Below are 17,402 nucleotides of genomic sequence, written 5' to 3'. Positions count from 1 at the left end.
CCCTTTTCAATTTTTTCCCTATATGTTCTGGCAGCCACTATGATTGGAATCATCTCCTCGTGACTAGGCACATGTACATTGGTGAATCTTAAGAGCCACCTTGAATACTCCTGAGCTAACTCCTTTACTGTACCCAACTGACTTGTTAACTCTCCAGCTACCACATGCACGCATCCACTCAGTGCCTGCAACTCTATCACTCTATTTTGACTAATTGAGGTCATCCCAGATAGGTTACTCAAGTATGTGGAGAAGTTATTCTTCATTACTTCTATCTCAACGAGAGCTTTTCCTTGTCCACTACTTTGTGAGTCAGTGTGTAATCCTTGCATGAGCTCAAATGCTCTGTCTTGGATCTTTTTCACCTTTTCGTTTGTTTCTCTAAGTCCTTCTTCTACCTCTTGAATCATCTCCTGCTTGAATTGCATGTTTTGAAGCCATTTGAACAGAGGCTCAGTTCCCTTCTTCAAAATATTTGCTTCAACTACCTCTTTTTCCTTCATTTGGATGATCATGTTTAGGAGAGAAATGCATTCATCACACCTTGCCCTTTTTGCGGCAAAAGTGTTGTGATTGGAAGTGATATTATCCTTCTCAATATCTAACCAAAGGATAACATTCCCAATTTGATCAATAAAAAAAACTCCATCTGTACTGAGCTTCTCAATCCATTCTTTTCCAATCTGACCAAAATGCCTATCTTTCTGGAGCTGTGATATGAAGGCTTGTACCTCTTCTACTGAAGGATTTTCAGTGGCAGGCACACCAGTGATAGTTGCCAATGGAACAACGAATTGCCGGATGAATCTTCTCAACTCCTCTATTTCTACTTTCATTCTGACCTTTGATGACTTGAGATCCTCCAGTTGCTCTTCTATCACCTCATTACTCGATTTCCATAGGCCTACTTTTGTATCATGTCTAGCTTCCCCAAGGTCAATTGAGTGTAGAATGAAATCTTCTAGCCTCATATCTTCAATTCTCCCCGCTTTATTTTCTATTGCTACCTCCATAGTTAGGTGCCTTGTTTTTGGATCTCATCCCAATATTGACAAGGTCTTTTGCTTTTTAGTTTTTACTAAGGCAGATCCTGAGCAAACCGCTTGAGAAACAACATCCTTTGAAGGAAAATTTTCATATTTTCTTTTCCTCTTCTTCTCCAAAGTATCCTCAAGCCAAGACTCTATATTAATCACTTTGGAGGCTGTTTTGAGCATTTCAATGCTGAACATTTTCTTCTCTACTGGAGTCTTTGTTGCTATAGTTGTAGAAAAAGGGGTCTTTGGATCTCAAGAAAGGAGTTGAGATGAACTTGGAGCTTTCTCTTCTTCTTGAGCTTTTTGGGTAGCTTCATCAGACTCAGTGGACTCACTACTACTACTTTTATCATCTCCAATTTCTACTATCTGAATAGGAGAACAAACTGGCTTAAGACCAGGAGTGCTTACAGATGGAGTAGGGCTGTGGTGGGGTGATGAGATAGGGGCAACATGAAGAGATGGAGTTGGAGAAGCTTGAGGAGATGGGGGAAGAGCACCATGTGGAGGTGATACTGGAGTGAGAGACTCATTTTTTTGTTCCTCTGTTTCTTTTTCAGCTTCAGCTTGAGTTTCGATTACTGTTAGTGATCCCCCTTGATAGGTTGGGGTTATTGGAACATTCCTCTCTGGGGGTTGATCACCTCCACTTGTAGATTGAGCTAGAGCTTGAGCAGATGTGGTAGTAGCATCAAAAATGGCACTCTAAGAGGAAGCTATGGTAGCCATAGATGTGGAAGCTTGAGTAGTTTTACTCTTACTCTGACTTTTCTTAGCTGTCCATTCAACCCACTTCCTAGTCCTTTTGATTATTCTTGCCATCATGACATCAAAATCTTCTACTATGTCAACGTATGGTTGGGAACTTATGGGAGTATTCCTCAACTTAGTCAAATATGTATTGCTGTACATATTTTGACCATTATCCTCCAGTCCCTCCATGTCCAAATTTATACCATATGTCTTTACCTGATCAATTGTAAATCTGGCAAAGGCACGATCTCGACTCTCTAGTTCATCTTTACAATCTACTCAATAATCCTCCATGGTTGTTACATGTTTGATTACACTTCCAACTTGAAGCACATCTTTGGCATATTCGTTAGGATCAAACAGGGGCCTTACTACTTCATACTCTTCCAATTTGTATTTACTCTCAAATGCTTTGAGTATATTCTTTGCATCTAATCTGGTCTCACAACTGTATGCTCCAACTTTTATAGGGAATTTGTACCCTTTCTTCTTCAGGCTGGCACTCAACACATTCACTTGTACTACTTTCCTCATGATCTCCACGAGCATGATCATGTCATTTGGGTACCTGGGCAGCTTCAGTGGGAATCCATCAAACGCTGCAAGACGTAAATAAGAAAATGATGAAAAATGAATAAAATAACTACCAAATTGACCAATGGTCGCCATTGCTTCTGGACTAAATCTTCATTCTGGACACCCTTGGAGCTCCCTGCAAATCCTCATGGTGAATGCATCATTTACTTGTATGTATTCTGCATAACTATTCTGTAATTGTAAGCATGGGTAAAACTCATAGCTTTTTACATTATTAGGAAAATTCTCAATTCTAGGGAGTTCCAGCCACAATTGAAGAGAAGACAACATGTATATCAAGAAAGAGGACATATAAAATGAATTATAAACCTTGGCTACACTGAGAGCCCTATAAAGATGCTCATTGACCTCATATGCGCAGTCAATATACTGTGTGTCTGAGTAAATAACTTGCACCAAAAAGAAGTACTGCTCTACAAAATTAAAAGTTTCTACCTCACCTTTGAGTCAATGCAATAGAACCAAAATGTCAACAATTTCTAGTTTGAGGTTTGTGCCAAAAAGAGTTTTAGGGACTTTACTCTTAGCTCCCCTTGGCTTCTGAAACCGAGACTGCATGATTTCCCTCCTCCAAACCATCTTCTTCAAAGAGTACTTAGACATGGCTCCACTCATCATTAAATCAAAGAACTCCTCTCATTCTAGAATTCACAAGCAATTCACTACAGCTTGCTGATCAATTGAAATCAACATCGTTTGATCAGGTAATAGAATTTGCTTTGTATTTGGGTTGTAATGATGGATGCATTCCAAAATCAACTTTGAGGCTTACACTACCACAGGAAGCCCAACTGCTTCCACTAATCCAGTTCACCAAAGTATCTCTATTATGGGATTGATTGGCTCTGTTCTCAATCTCCTTTGAAAATCTTCCATATCATAGAAATGGAGTGAAGTATCTGTGATAGTCGACCATGCCGACTTAATTCTTCCCAATACATTGAAGCCCACAAATCTTGTTGCCATTTTATTTGATGCATGATAGCAACAGTTCAAACAATTACAATTGATACAAGGAGCAAACTCTGTAACTCAAAAATTACTTGAAAGCACTTATTTAGTATAACCGTATAACAGTGACACGGGAGTTTGAAAATTTGTTACTTCCCTTTTTATAAAATAACCCTAGATTTTCCCGTTGAATTTCATAAATCGTGCCACACAAGAAAAATTACGGGTAAATCCATTGGGTTGGTGGATGTAAAGGTTCTAATGGATTTATCTTTGTCTTTTCACTATTTCTGTTGGCTCAACGGTAACTCTCATTAATTACCAATTTACTTCCCATTTCATCCATCTTTCAGAAAAACACGAACGGAGTACTCCCTTGGGCTAAATGCACTTAGGTCAATTCTACTTGCAAAAACCTAATCAATCCACTAATTTTCTTCTATTTACTTTCCCAAAATAATCTGCAACCAAATCACATACTTACCATGCTTGCAGGAATGACTTTCTCTGAAGTGCGAAAAATGGCCTTCGAAGGTAGGAAACCCGCAATGGAGAAGCAGATTTTTGATTTTCCCCTTTAAATTTTGCTTTTACCTTTCAACCCTAAGCACTTTAATAAAAAATTTTGAGAAATATAAAAGAGGCTTTGTGGGAAAAAAATGGGGCCCACTTAGTAACTCTATTCCTCCATCTAGGCCTTTGCAAAAAATATAACTCTTGGTTCGAAATCCGCTAGAAGAGAAACCACTTCTAAATTTTCTGCCAATGCTTATCTCGCTTATCTTAATGAGCTTTGAGTAATTTTTGCTATGTAGAATCGATGATATTTGAATGATCTAACCATATTGTGGCTTACATACCCTTGTTTTAGCCTACCAGTAGCAGCCATGGATCCCTACGGAGTTTTACCTTCTAGGTGTGAAAACCCGCAATGGAGAAGAAGAAACTTGTTTTTCTGCCACTACTCATTATCTTCCTTCTCTAAAAAATGCAAAACTGACTTTGAAAGTGAGGGGTGGGGCCCATTGGCTTTCTCAATTCCTTTACATATACCTTTTCAGAAAACTGATTATTAACTTCGAAGTCCGCCACGAAGAAGCTCTTTTCTGGTTTTTTGCCGATGCTTATCTCGATCATTTTCCAAGCTTTAAAATGGTTCTCTCCACGAGATCATGATATCACTTGAATGATCTTTTCTTATCATGATCCACTTTTCTTCGAGGAAGCTTATAAATAACATTTGCTAGTCTTTGTAGGAATTTGCCTTTGGGGTGCGAAAACCCACCGAGGTGAACTTGGAGCTTGATTTTTCGCCGATTCAATTTTCTCTAACTCCAGATCAAATGAGCTACATGGAAATCAAAAGAAGAAGCACAAATTGAGAATCTCCATCGAGGATGGCTCTAAACTACCCCTAAGACTTATGACATCCAAGAAATACCCACCTGGGCTAAATGTGATATGGGAGAAAGGAAAAGATGAAAACCCGATGGAGAAACTCAACACCCTAAGAAGAAAGACCTAGTGACCCGACTTGACAGAACATGACATTAGTTTACTCTCCACTTTGCAAAAATTTGTATATGGTGGAAAAGTGGGGCAACAGAATATAATCATCAAGTTCATTAGTGGGGTAATCACTATATTTTACTATATTGTGTTAAATTTAATGCTCATGGCAATTAATTTTACACTTAATAGTAGTTCATGAATTTACAAGTTTTGAGTTTTTATTAATACATTTTTCCCAATAAAATCATTAATCCAATCACCATTATCAAATTACAAATGAATCTTGAAAACTTAATCTTCAATTCTTTCATTTTAGATAGACCTGCATACAGAGATTCATAACTTTTTAACCTAATATTATTTATTCAATCTAGCCATCTAATTTAAGAAAAAATAGGTACTTAAAACCATATCCAAAACTTAGAAACATCTAGTGGTAGAATACAACTTTATGGTCTCTACACTAAGACCCATTTTCTGTAACTCCATTAAAGAGGGTTAAAAACCAATTTTCACTAAAAATGTCATAAAATTTTGAAAAAATTAACAAAAACATACCAAAAAAATTACATTAGAAAGATAATTCATCCCTCATTCCATAAATATTAGGTTGATCCCTTAAAATATCCATGAAACAGTCACACACATTGCTTCAATATGACTATAATATGAAAACTAAATAATTATCATCCATAGAATGCTCATAACTTTCTCAAATATGCATGAAATAAACTCAAACCAAAAGAAATATAAGGATTATTCATTTTCTTAGTCTACCATATCAATAATGCATCATTTCCAAGCTATACAATGGATGTACAAAGCCTGGGAACAACAAAGGAACTAGAAAAACCAATAAGTGCTCCAAGATCTTACTAATTAACCTTTCTTCCCTTCCTTTACTTGTTTTATTTGACCTTAAAATTAATTTTATAGTTTCTTGGTCAGTTTATACCTTAAAAATACCACCCATGACCTTTGGCCTTCCTTTTACAACTTTAATGCAAATTTTACATTGTTGCATTTTTTGCAACTCTTCATCTTCTTGACAACTTTTGAAACTTTTGACAAAGGTGATTCCATGGTTTGCATAAAAATTTAAGAGATATAAAATGACCATTTAATAACCTTTTACATCATTATTATCATTTCAAGATTTATTTTACAACTTTTGACATAGACAATGTGGACAACATAACATTTTGTTACAACTTTCATATTCAATTGGATATCATTACATGGAATGACATTGCAACTTATAAGAATGAACATAAATCATTAAAATATCCATTATGATCTCTTGTAATTATATGTTGGATAGGTGCTCTTGCACTATTCAACTCTAGAAGTGCCTCACAATTTTTCTTGATACAAAATCAAACTGTAGAAATGTATGAAGGACTATTGAGAGTAAAAGAAATTACCAAGAGCATTGAACTTAACAAAATGCAGTAAAAGATAGTGAGTACCCTACTAATAAATTCAGTTCTTATTAGGAACTTTATCATATAGATAATGACATAACATTAAAAACCTATATACATCTCTAACATACATGCATGTCTATGCTAGAAATTGTATTTTTTTAGCTCTTTATATTATCCATGCATATGGATTGGGGTTCAATTATCCTTAAATTTTCTCCTCAAAGGTATTGTGCATTCTATTGCTATATTTTTAGAGGAAGGTATAAATAAGGTATTTGTGTTTGGTAAAAGGTTTAGTTGGGATAAACACTCATATATTGATGGATATATAAGAATGTTTTGAAGCAATTAACTTGGAACATAATGCCCTTGTTGGTGATTTTTTTAATGTGGATGTTCTACATCACATTTCCATAACCATTAAGTCATGACATACTTTGGAAAATTCCAACCAAACATTACCTTTTATACCTTGTTGTACTTTGCTCGAGCCTATCACTTCAAACCGTTGTTGTATGACCACATTATACACCTTCCACTAAAAAGAGTTCATTGTCTAATGTATTTAACAAACACTAAGTAGTTATGTTTTTCTAATAACAAAACAATCAATTAATCTCATATTGCCTACACAAAATAATTAGACATCACAATAGTCTTTTTACACTCAAATATCTTGAGTATTGACACATCCAACATATTGTTCACTTCCAACATGCATAAATCAACATGATTATACTTTGGTTATCATTTGAAACCATTTTATTAAGAAATAAATCACAAAGTTTCCCGATCCCTCTATATCGGCCAATGAAAAAACCCTCAAATCTATTTTTCTTACTCATTTGTTATTTTATTTCCAATATTTATTTCCTAGGGATGGGAATATTACATGGTCAATGGATATATTGTTAGTGGTAAAAATAAAGAATTATATTAGAATTCTTGAAATAACCCCAGAATTGAAATATGTGCTTAATTCAAGATCTTTCAAAGGAGATGCATCATAGAAAAATAATTCCATCAGAAATAGTACAAAAATATAAGGACATAATATGCTTCATGGTGGATACACATACTTATCTTATGGAAGTAGTAGAACTAATAACATCATGGGTTAGGTTATTGACATAGAGAATGGTTGGAAAGTTAGGGCCAAAGACACACCTAACATTCCAAACACCCTACTTAGTAAACACAATGGAAACAAATAATAGAGAACAACACCAATGAGAGAAGAAACAACACATTTCTTTATTGATTCATCATCCAACATGCCTTGCTATGAGGCCTTTGGATTATGACCAATACAAGATGATTACAACTTCAAGATCCATAATCTCAAAAAATTCTAACTCTAGACTTTCCCCTCTATGATCATATGCATTTCTTTCCAAACTCTCTAAGCACTACTTGACCTAAGCCTAGACACCTCTACGTATACTTGCAAAAATGACTTACAGAAGATTCTAGATCTTTGTATAAGAGAGGATGACCTCATAACGATATGCACACAACCCAATACATGATCCATACATAATTTATGATTCAAATTAAATGAAAAAGTCATCTCATAATAGGATCCAATCATAGACAAACTCAACCAAACAAGGAACCAAACATTAGAAAACTAGTGAGCTCACTCGACACATGAAGGAACTTGACAACAATAGAACTTGACCAAAGTAGGAACTCAACCATCATAGGGAAATTGACCAATACTACACTTGATAATCATTGTGCTAAACCAATATTGGAGCTCAACAATAACTGCAACTCAACAATAACTGACAAAATGCATAAAGATGACTAGGATAGTAAGGCAACCCAAGATGCTCCTACATGAGACAACCAAGGTTGAAAGAAATTTTTCTCTTGAATTATTGATATGTTATAAATTGAGATGAATCCAACTCATATTGATAAAGCCATGTAGAATCTTCAACTGGTATATTCTTCCACTCACCAAATATTCATAGTAATATTTTCCTCTTGTGCTCTTACCAACTCTCTGATCCAATATCTGTTCACCCTCTTCAATCTACTTCTTAAGTTAATCATCTGGTATAATAACTTCATCATCTGACTTATGATAATCATACAAATAAAAAATATTGAATATAGGAGATATGTCCATGTGCATAGGCAACTCAAATTCCTTAGTATTACCACTATCAAACTTCCTCAAGATTCTATAAGGATCAAAATTTTCATTTTCAACTTAGTGTATGCTCTAATAAGAAATCTACTTTTATTCAAATGAACCACCACCTCATCACCAAATTCAAAAATATGATGTCTTCTAGACTTATCTACATTCTCCTTATACTTTTGGTTACTTTTTTCTTACATCAACTTCATTTCCTTATACAAAGACTTGATAAAATCAACAAATACTTCCCCTTCAACAGTTCTATTATCTTCACTAGAAATATCCCTCAAATCTGATATACCTTTAGGTTGCATTCCAATAACAATATGAAAAGGTGTTTTCTAAGTACTACTATTCACAAAATTATTATATACAAACTCATCTTGTACCAATACCATATCCCAATTACTAGGATTATCTCTAGCTAAAGATCTCAACAAATTCCCCAAGCTTCTATTCACAACCTCCATATTTTCATCTATTTGTGGATGAAATTTATAACTAAAATTTAATTTAGTATCCATCTTCTTCCACTAATTCCTCCATAAATAACCTACAAAATTTCTATCTCTATCAAAGATAATAATTCTTAGTAATCCATACAATCTAACAACATGGTATGAAATGTGCCATATTAGAAAATCTATCCACAATAAAAATATGGAATCATACCCCTTACTATCTTAGGTAATCCAATAATAAAATCCATATAGATGTCACTCTAGGATTTCTCAGGAACATAAATAAGTGTATAAATCTAATATTCTAACTTACTCTTTTTGTAACATGAAAAATTCCACAACTCTTTACAAACTTTTGAACATCCTTATACATATGTGGCCGATAATACTTATATATCCTTAAGAAAACTCAATGTCTTATCAATTATAAAGTACCCAGATAATCCACCACAATGCTTTTCCTTAATAAAATTAACTCTCATAGAACTTCTTGGTATACAAAACTAAATTCATTTGAATAAGATACGTTATTGAGTGAAATACTTATTGTACTTTCTTGGTTGATCTAATTGATTTAGTACTCTAAACTATCTCGACACCTTAGAAAAATTGGGTATCGAGCCATTCAACTACTTCATCTCATCAAAATCAAGAACTTCAACATTCATCTTGATCAATAAAGATTGTCTTCCACTCAATGTATCTACAACTTAGTTAGTGACTCCGCTTTTAAGCTTTATGAAAAATGTGAAACTTTGTAATAACTGAACCCACTTCATATGTCTCTCATTAAACATATGCCAACTCCCCAAATATTGTAAAGCTTTATGATCAATATACAACACAAAATCCTTAGGAATCAAATAATATCTCTATTTCTTCAAGGATTGAACACTAACATAGAACTCTTGATATACACACAATACTTTTAAAATCATTCAACTTCTCACTAAAGAAAGTGACAATTTTTCCTTCTTGACTCAACACAACTCCTATTGCACTACCGCTTACATTACACTCAACTTGAAATACCTTATTGAAATCAAGAAAAGCCAATGTAGGTGTCTAATTAATATAACACCTTTTTAGTTAGAAGATTGGACATCCCTTACTACCAAAGTACTATGCTGATCTTCATTAAATGTCAATCCGGGAGCATGAACTTGAGATGATTTCTGCAAAGTATATGCTCTAGTTTCACTAAAAGTCACTACTACCTTGAATGCAATAACCATTAAGGAAATCTAGTTTATCCAAAGGAAAGACAACTATCAAATACTTGGAAGGGAATTCTAATTAATTAAGCATACATCTATGCACCTACTACTGCAGGAATAGTGACTGGTTATGTTTTCAGTGGCTATAGGAACAACAGTTCTAATCTTAACTTAGAAAACTGAATCTAACTCCTAATTACTAAAGTAAACTCCACCTTCTACGTGGGCCCCCATGGAAGAATGAATGAAAAGATCAACTCAGACAAAAGTATAAAAACTCAGCAAAGTCATGTATTCATTCAAATATGTAGTATTACAATAACTTGGAAAACAAGATGTCTATCAACTCTATGTATCTGCTCACTACCTAACCTCATAGATACAAACGAGGTCTTATGTAAAAGGAAGGAAAACAAAAAACTCCTATAATTATGACTTCCTGATGGAGGAAAGTTAGTTACAACTTAAGATTGCAAGCATGCAATTGTAAAGACATTAATTATCCCTTAAATTCCCCACAAATATAGATCATAGCAAATGCTAGATCTGCTCTTTTATCTCACTTTAAATAGCTTGTAGGAATCCAGGTATCATGCTTTGCATGTTTAACCGATCTCTTTGATGCTTGCTTCCTTGCTTAGCTACTTTATCAAGTCCCTCTTTGTTATTCATTAAAATAGGTCCCTTTTGACTTTACCACCAAGTCTCTAGCTGTAACGGTGTCATAACACTTCTCTTTAATACCATCAATGCCTTAGCGCTATTCCTTCGCAGTTTGTTTTTGATTAAATCCATCTCAGCTTGTATTCCTACGATCAACATTTAATACACACAAGACTTCCTGCAAACATTTATTTATATTTATTAGTTTACAAATAAAAGGCATTAATTATTCAACTAACATTTTTTGCAATCTCTTCGGCTGCAAGAAGATCTACCCATATCAAACATTCATGAAGAAAGATTTTTACCACAAAATGAACCCCTTTTTAGATATAATTTTGATTATCATTTTTATACCCTATGTCCATACTTTATACATCAAAAGTTCAAAACACTTATACTAAAAGATGATAAAGTTCAGTATGTTATAGACAAATGTTCACAAAAAGGGCCAAAAAGACTTCTATTTCTTCATGTCATCATTTTCCCCCCCAACCGTCTTGAGGTTGGTCCCTTCAGCATCTATAGGTTTCTAGTCTTCATCTGCAGCCTAAGATCATTAGCAATTTTCTCCCCTAATTCATGAGCTCTATAGTTAAAATATCCATGATTTTGTTCCAACCTTTCCCATTTCTATTCTTCAACAATCATGTTATATTCAACAAATGAATCATACTTTCCAAGCATAGGATGCAAGAGTTTTGGCGGTTCGAAATGAAGAGGTACCCAATAATTTTTTTGACTTCTACTTAACATCATATATCTGGGCATCTTGCTGATGGCCAACTCCAAATTTTGAGGAGAGTGCAAATCCTTTATTTTTAGATCTTCTGGTAATCAGATCCATCTTTGAAGGGAGGCTTGTATAGCATTACGGGCATTTGCAAAACAATGCTACTCCAAATCTAGAAATGCCTGTTAGCGGACAAGGTGAATTTTGGCAGCAACACTTTGATAATTGCTAATAGAAAGCCAATCAAAGAATACTCTATGAGTTTTTTGCACCTCTGGCTAATATACAATGGTTCAAACATTTCCTTTTCCCTATAAGGAGCAGCTTGGTTCTCTTGACTAATCTCATTCTGCATCCATGACATAACTACCTTAAACTGTACATCTCCCACATATAACAATGAATTCCAATCTTTATCATCTGGAACAACAAGATTATGAACATATAACTCACAGAGGAGATTCTACAGAACCATCAAAACTAATTTGAATGCTGCATAGAATTCTTGGAGAGTGTGCAAGGAAGGGTTCAACCCCTAAGTAATTTGAGACAATTGAAAATTAATCATTTTCTCTTTTAGGAATAGTGTGTAAACTGGAGATGGTGACTTGCAATTTACAAGCTTTGGAATGAGCTTTGTAATCTTCATGACACATTGCTGGAGGACCATAATTTCACTATCCTTCTCTTCAATTTGCTGTGCTTGTTCCCTGATAGTTTTGAGCAATTGCTTCCTTTCTAGGTCCTAGTTTTCTTTTTCCCATTGAAACTATTGGTACAAACTAAAGCTGGTTGTTAATGGAGTAGAAATGTCTAGTAATGTATGATGAAAAAAAATAGGTCTATAATCTTCAAGGTGGTGCTCAGGATGATGGTGGTTAGCTGTGTTGTCATCTTGAGAATATTGATGTTCAACAAAGCTATTATTTTGACAAGCAATAGTGTTATCAACTTTTTCTAAAGGTACAACGATTGCAGGATAGGGTGCAATAGTCATTTTAACTTGAAATGTTTCAACAATTTCCTAAACCATTTGTTGTGCAATAGATGGATATTCCTTTGGTGGTAGGTTATTAGTTTTCTCCACTGGTTGTTCAAACTCAGACACTATTTTCTTTGAGGACTTCGTGTCACTATCAATATTAATAGGGCTATTTGGCTTTGTGGAAATTTCCTCAAGATCATTTTCATGTTCAAGAGTAGGTGCTATGTGCTCTGGTGACTGTGCAAGTGTAGGTACTAGAGTTTCAACATCAACAGGTGATATAGGAGGCTCAGTAGGTGTCACATGAGGTTTAGTTCTCAAATTTACCCCAAAAATTTTGGTGACTCGTCATGGAGTAGAAATTGGGGTAGAAATTGGTTTCTTGCCCTTATTAATAGATTTCCATTTATTAAGGTTGAGTGCAGGTTCTTGTGATACTGGGGATACTTCTTTTGAACTTTCCTTTGCAGCAACTATGTGTGATTTCCTCTTTCTAGAAGTTGAGGCTTCTGTAGGAAAAATTTTCCTTTTCGCAATTTTAGGTATAGATGTAGAAGCTGAAGCTTCTTGAGCCATTCTATATACTACTTTCTTGACTCATACAACAGTTTTTTCTCTTGTCCCCATTCCTTTCCCTTTAGGTCCACCCCTTTTAGGTCCCTCTGTCTTGAGTTTTACAATATCCTCCCATGTTCCCAAGTGTTGCCTAGTCAACTCCCTTTCAATTATAGCCCTAATCAAGCAATGGTGGGATACCGACTGGGTTTCTCCTTGCTGTACATAGGTAGCTTGCCTTTTGATAATATTATAAAGGAAACTCAAGAAATTTACAAGACAATCACCATGCCACAAACCATTCAAAATTTTGAAATGAACAATATGCAAATAAGAATACCTTCCTTCACAAGTAAAATACCTTTTGATAAATTTAGTATGGTGGATGAATTGCAGAGGGAGAGATAAACATAATGTACCTTGCTTTTTGTTTTCCTCCAACTGAGGATCTCTAGGTACTAAGAATTACTCGTTTGCTTGTCATGCATCCATGTCCTCTGTCGATTGTTCTCCATTTGTGGGCAAACCAGAAACTTTTGCCACCACTTCTTCAGTGAATTCTATCTGAATGCCCTTAATAGTTGCATATCCATCCCTTAATGTATTATGAAATTGGAGCACAATTTCCTGATCAAATTGCTTCAAACTGAGATAGTAAGCCAACCAACCTTGTTGTTGAAACAAACTATATGTTGATAGGTCTGCCAGTAAGACTCTGTGGTTTGCTGGTTCATACCGCTGAGGTTCTCCACCCATATTTTTCAAAAAAAAAATGCTATTACTAGAAAATTCACTGCAAGTGATTTGAGAGTATGGATGAAGATGGCTACAAGAGTTTCAACAAAGAGAATTTAAAAAAAAGAAATACTTCAATACTTTCCAAATATCACATCCTTCAGTACTTCATGACATCATTTTAATCACCAAACCATAACGAGGATAAAGATCGTGCTCAAAAACATATGCCATATTAATGAGGGGTTATGTGAAATCATGATTTAATAGTTAGCCTTTATATTATTTCACACGTTTTGGAAGTACAAAGGTGTGCTAGCTCATTACTGAAATGACCCTTCCCCCGTACATCCTACATGCCAACTTAAGATTTTCCTTGATTTGCATTCATGATTTTGATTTTCCCTCCCCCCAAACTAGCAAAGATTGGGTCCCACTATACCGTAAAGATTTAAAATTCCAAAAATCAAAATAACATGCTTTTCTAAATAAATAATAAATTAAATAAATGCAAAGGGGTCAAGTGTGATTGACCTAAGGTGCGATAAGAAGGGTGGTATGAATAGTATTGTACTAGAGAAAGAAAGTGAATGGCATGATGATGGAAAGACAAGAAGGTGCAATGAAATGAGGTGGAAAAGAAATGAATTTTGCATGAATGCAAAATATTTATTATGAAGGCCTTGAAAATAAATTCAAGGGGCTATAGGCATCTAAGTGGGAGACTTAGACGGAGTGGCTACAGGAAGAGATGTTTCTATTGTGGTGAATTGTTGAAGAAATTCTTCCCAGGTTGTTGGTTTATGATGTAACTTCAGGCGATGTCCATTAACCAGGATTTTGAATTTGACCAGATCAATTATTGATAGTTGAACTACTCCATTATTAAAAATTGCAATGATTTCATAGGGACCAAGCCATCGAGTCTGAAATTTGCCTTGGTGATGCTGATATCGTGAATTATACAGGAGTGCCCAATCACCAATAGAGAATTCTCTATATTTAATGAATTTTTCATGCCATTTCTTTCTTTGACTCTAAATTAATTCTGTGTTATGAAGAGCTAACTTTTGCCATTCATCCAACTCATTGAGATGCAAAATGTGATCCTGTTGTACTACAGGAAGGGTAATATTAAGTTCCAAAGCTATTTGCAGAGTTTTATGTTCAAATTCAATGGGCATAATAGTTGTCTTCCCATATAGGCGCTGAAAAGGTGTAAACCTAGTAGTGGATTTCCATGCTATTCTGTATGCCCATAAGGCTTCAGGAAGTCTAGTTGCCCAATTTTTTTGATGCAAAGATACAGTTTTAGTGAGTATATGTTCCAGCTCTCTATTGGTCACTTCTACCTATCCATTGGCTTGTGGATTATGTAGAGAAGATTTGCCATGCCAAATTTTATACTCCTCCATGAGTGTAGCTATCAAATTGGATGTAAACTGAACCCCTTGATCTGATTGTAATTCTCTTGGAACACCAAATCTGGAAAAGATACATTCATACAGAAACTTTGCAACATTATTGTCATGAGGATGCTTCATGGGTTTTGTTTCTGCCCACTTAGTAACATAATCAGTGCAAACCAATATGTAACTTTTCCCTTCTAATGGTGGTTCAATAGGGCCAACAAAATCAATTCCCCATTTATCAAATGGCTATACTACTATTTGTGGAAATAGGGGCATTTCATCTATTTTTTTTGGTCGACCTATTCTTTGACATTTATCACTTTTTTTGTATACTGAGCCGCATCCTCTTGAAGTGTAGGCCAATAATAATCTATATTCATAATCTTTAATGTAGTCCATTTTTTAGCAAAGTGATCACCACAGGGCTCATCATGACAAGCATGAAGAACATCATATGTTTCATCTTCTCGGAGACACCTTCGTGTCACCTGGTCTAGCCTAGTATAAAACATGAAAATTGAGATCCATGAGAAATTAAAACTCTTTTTTGCCAACAATCATTTTTCTTTTGCAGAGAAATGTGAGGGGGTTTTGCCAGTAGTTAGGTAGTTGGTAATGTTAGCATGCCAAGGGTTTTGTACTGACAAAAGAAAGAGATGTTCATTAGGAAAGCTATCTTCTATGGTTGCAAGATCATTAGGTGTTTTAAGATGAGACAAGAAATCAGCTACAACATTTGCTTTACCTAGCTTGTCAATAATGGTGATGTCAAATTCTTGCATTAGTAACAACCATCAAGCCAATCGTCCAGAGATTGCTGGTTTGTTCATCAAATATTTGATAGCAAAGTGATCTGTATGTATAAATATTTGGTATCCTGTAATGTAATGTCTAAATTTATTTAGAGCATAAATTATAGCAAGCAGTTCTTTCTCTGTCATAGTGTAGTATACTCGACTCCTTGAAGATTTTTGCTAATATAGTAAATTGCATGTTCTATTGAATCTATCTTTTGGCCAAGTACCACTCCAATGGCATGATCTGAAGCATCTCTGTGTATGTGAAAAGGTAACTCCCAATTGGGTCCTTGAAGTACTGGTGCTATTGAGAGGACTTCCTTAAGCTGTAGGAAAGCTTTCGTACAATCTAAATCCCATACAAATTCTGCATCTTTTCGAAGCAATTTATATAAAGGTGTTGCAATTTGACTAAAATCTTTGATAAAATGCCGATAATATCCCACATGTCTTAGAAAACTCTTGACTTCTTTCAATTTAGCTGGTACAACCAATGTGTGTATGACATCTATTTTTGCTGGATCTACTTCAATTCCTTTAGGGGAAATAAAGTGTCCCAACACCACTCCTTCTTGCATCATCATAAAACACTTTTCACTATTTAAAGACAAATTGTAGTCTTTGTATCTTTGTAAAACCTTGTCCAAGTTCTCCTTGGCTTCTTCAAATGTTTGTCCATATGTGGTGAAGTCATCCATATACACTTCCAAACAATCTATAGATATGTAAAAAAAATGCTAATAACAACTCTTTGGAAAGTTGTAGGTGCATTGCACAAACCAAATGGTAGGACATCATAAGAAAATGTTCCCCATGGACATGTGAATGTGGTCTTGTCCTAATCCTCTGGTGCTATTTGGATTTGATTGTAGCCATTGAACCCATCCAAGAATGAAAAGTATTTTTTTCCTACAAGATTGTCAAGAACTTGATCGACAAAAAGCAATGGAAAATGATCCTTCTTGGTAGTTGAGTTAAGTTCTCTATAATCTATGCAGACTCACCATTTTCCCCTTTTTTTGGGAATAATAACCAATGGTGACACCCATTGGCTATCTAAAATAGGATATATGAAGCCAAAATTGAGTAGCTTTTGCAATTCATTTTTGACAATATCCCTTAATGTTGGGTTTATCCTATGCTGAGGTTGTCTCACACGTTTGCAATCCAAACTGATATAAATCCTATGGGTACAAAGTGAAAGATCCAAACCTTTAATATTTGTATACTCCCAAGAAAAAGCATCCTGGTGCTTTTGTAATAGTTTTAGGGTATTATGATGTTGTGCCTGAGATAAGGACTTACTTATATTTGATTCTCTTCCTGGAACAATTGCTGTTTTGACTACTTTTTCAGCCATTGAAATTTGCACAATTGGTTGTGAATCTATCTCATGTGGTAAGAGTGATAAGCTG

The sequence above is a fragment of the Cupressus sempervirens genome, chromosome 10, assembly GCF_028749045.1.
Source record: "Cupressus sempervirens isolate cs-2001-9-10 chromosome 10, ASM2874904v1, whole genome shotgun sequence".
Classification (NCBI taxonomy): Eukaryota; Viridiplantae; Streptophyta; class Pinopsida; order Cupressales; family Cupressaceae; genus Cupressus; species Cupressus sempervirens.
The sequence above is the reverse complement of the archived record's forward strand: the minus strand, read 5'-3'. Positions refer to the sequence as shown.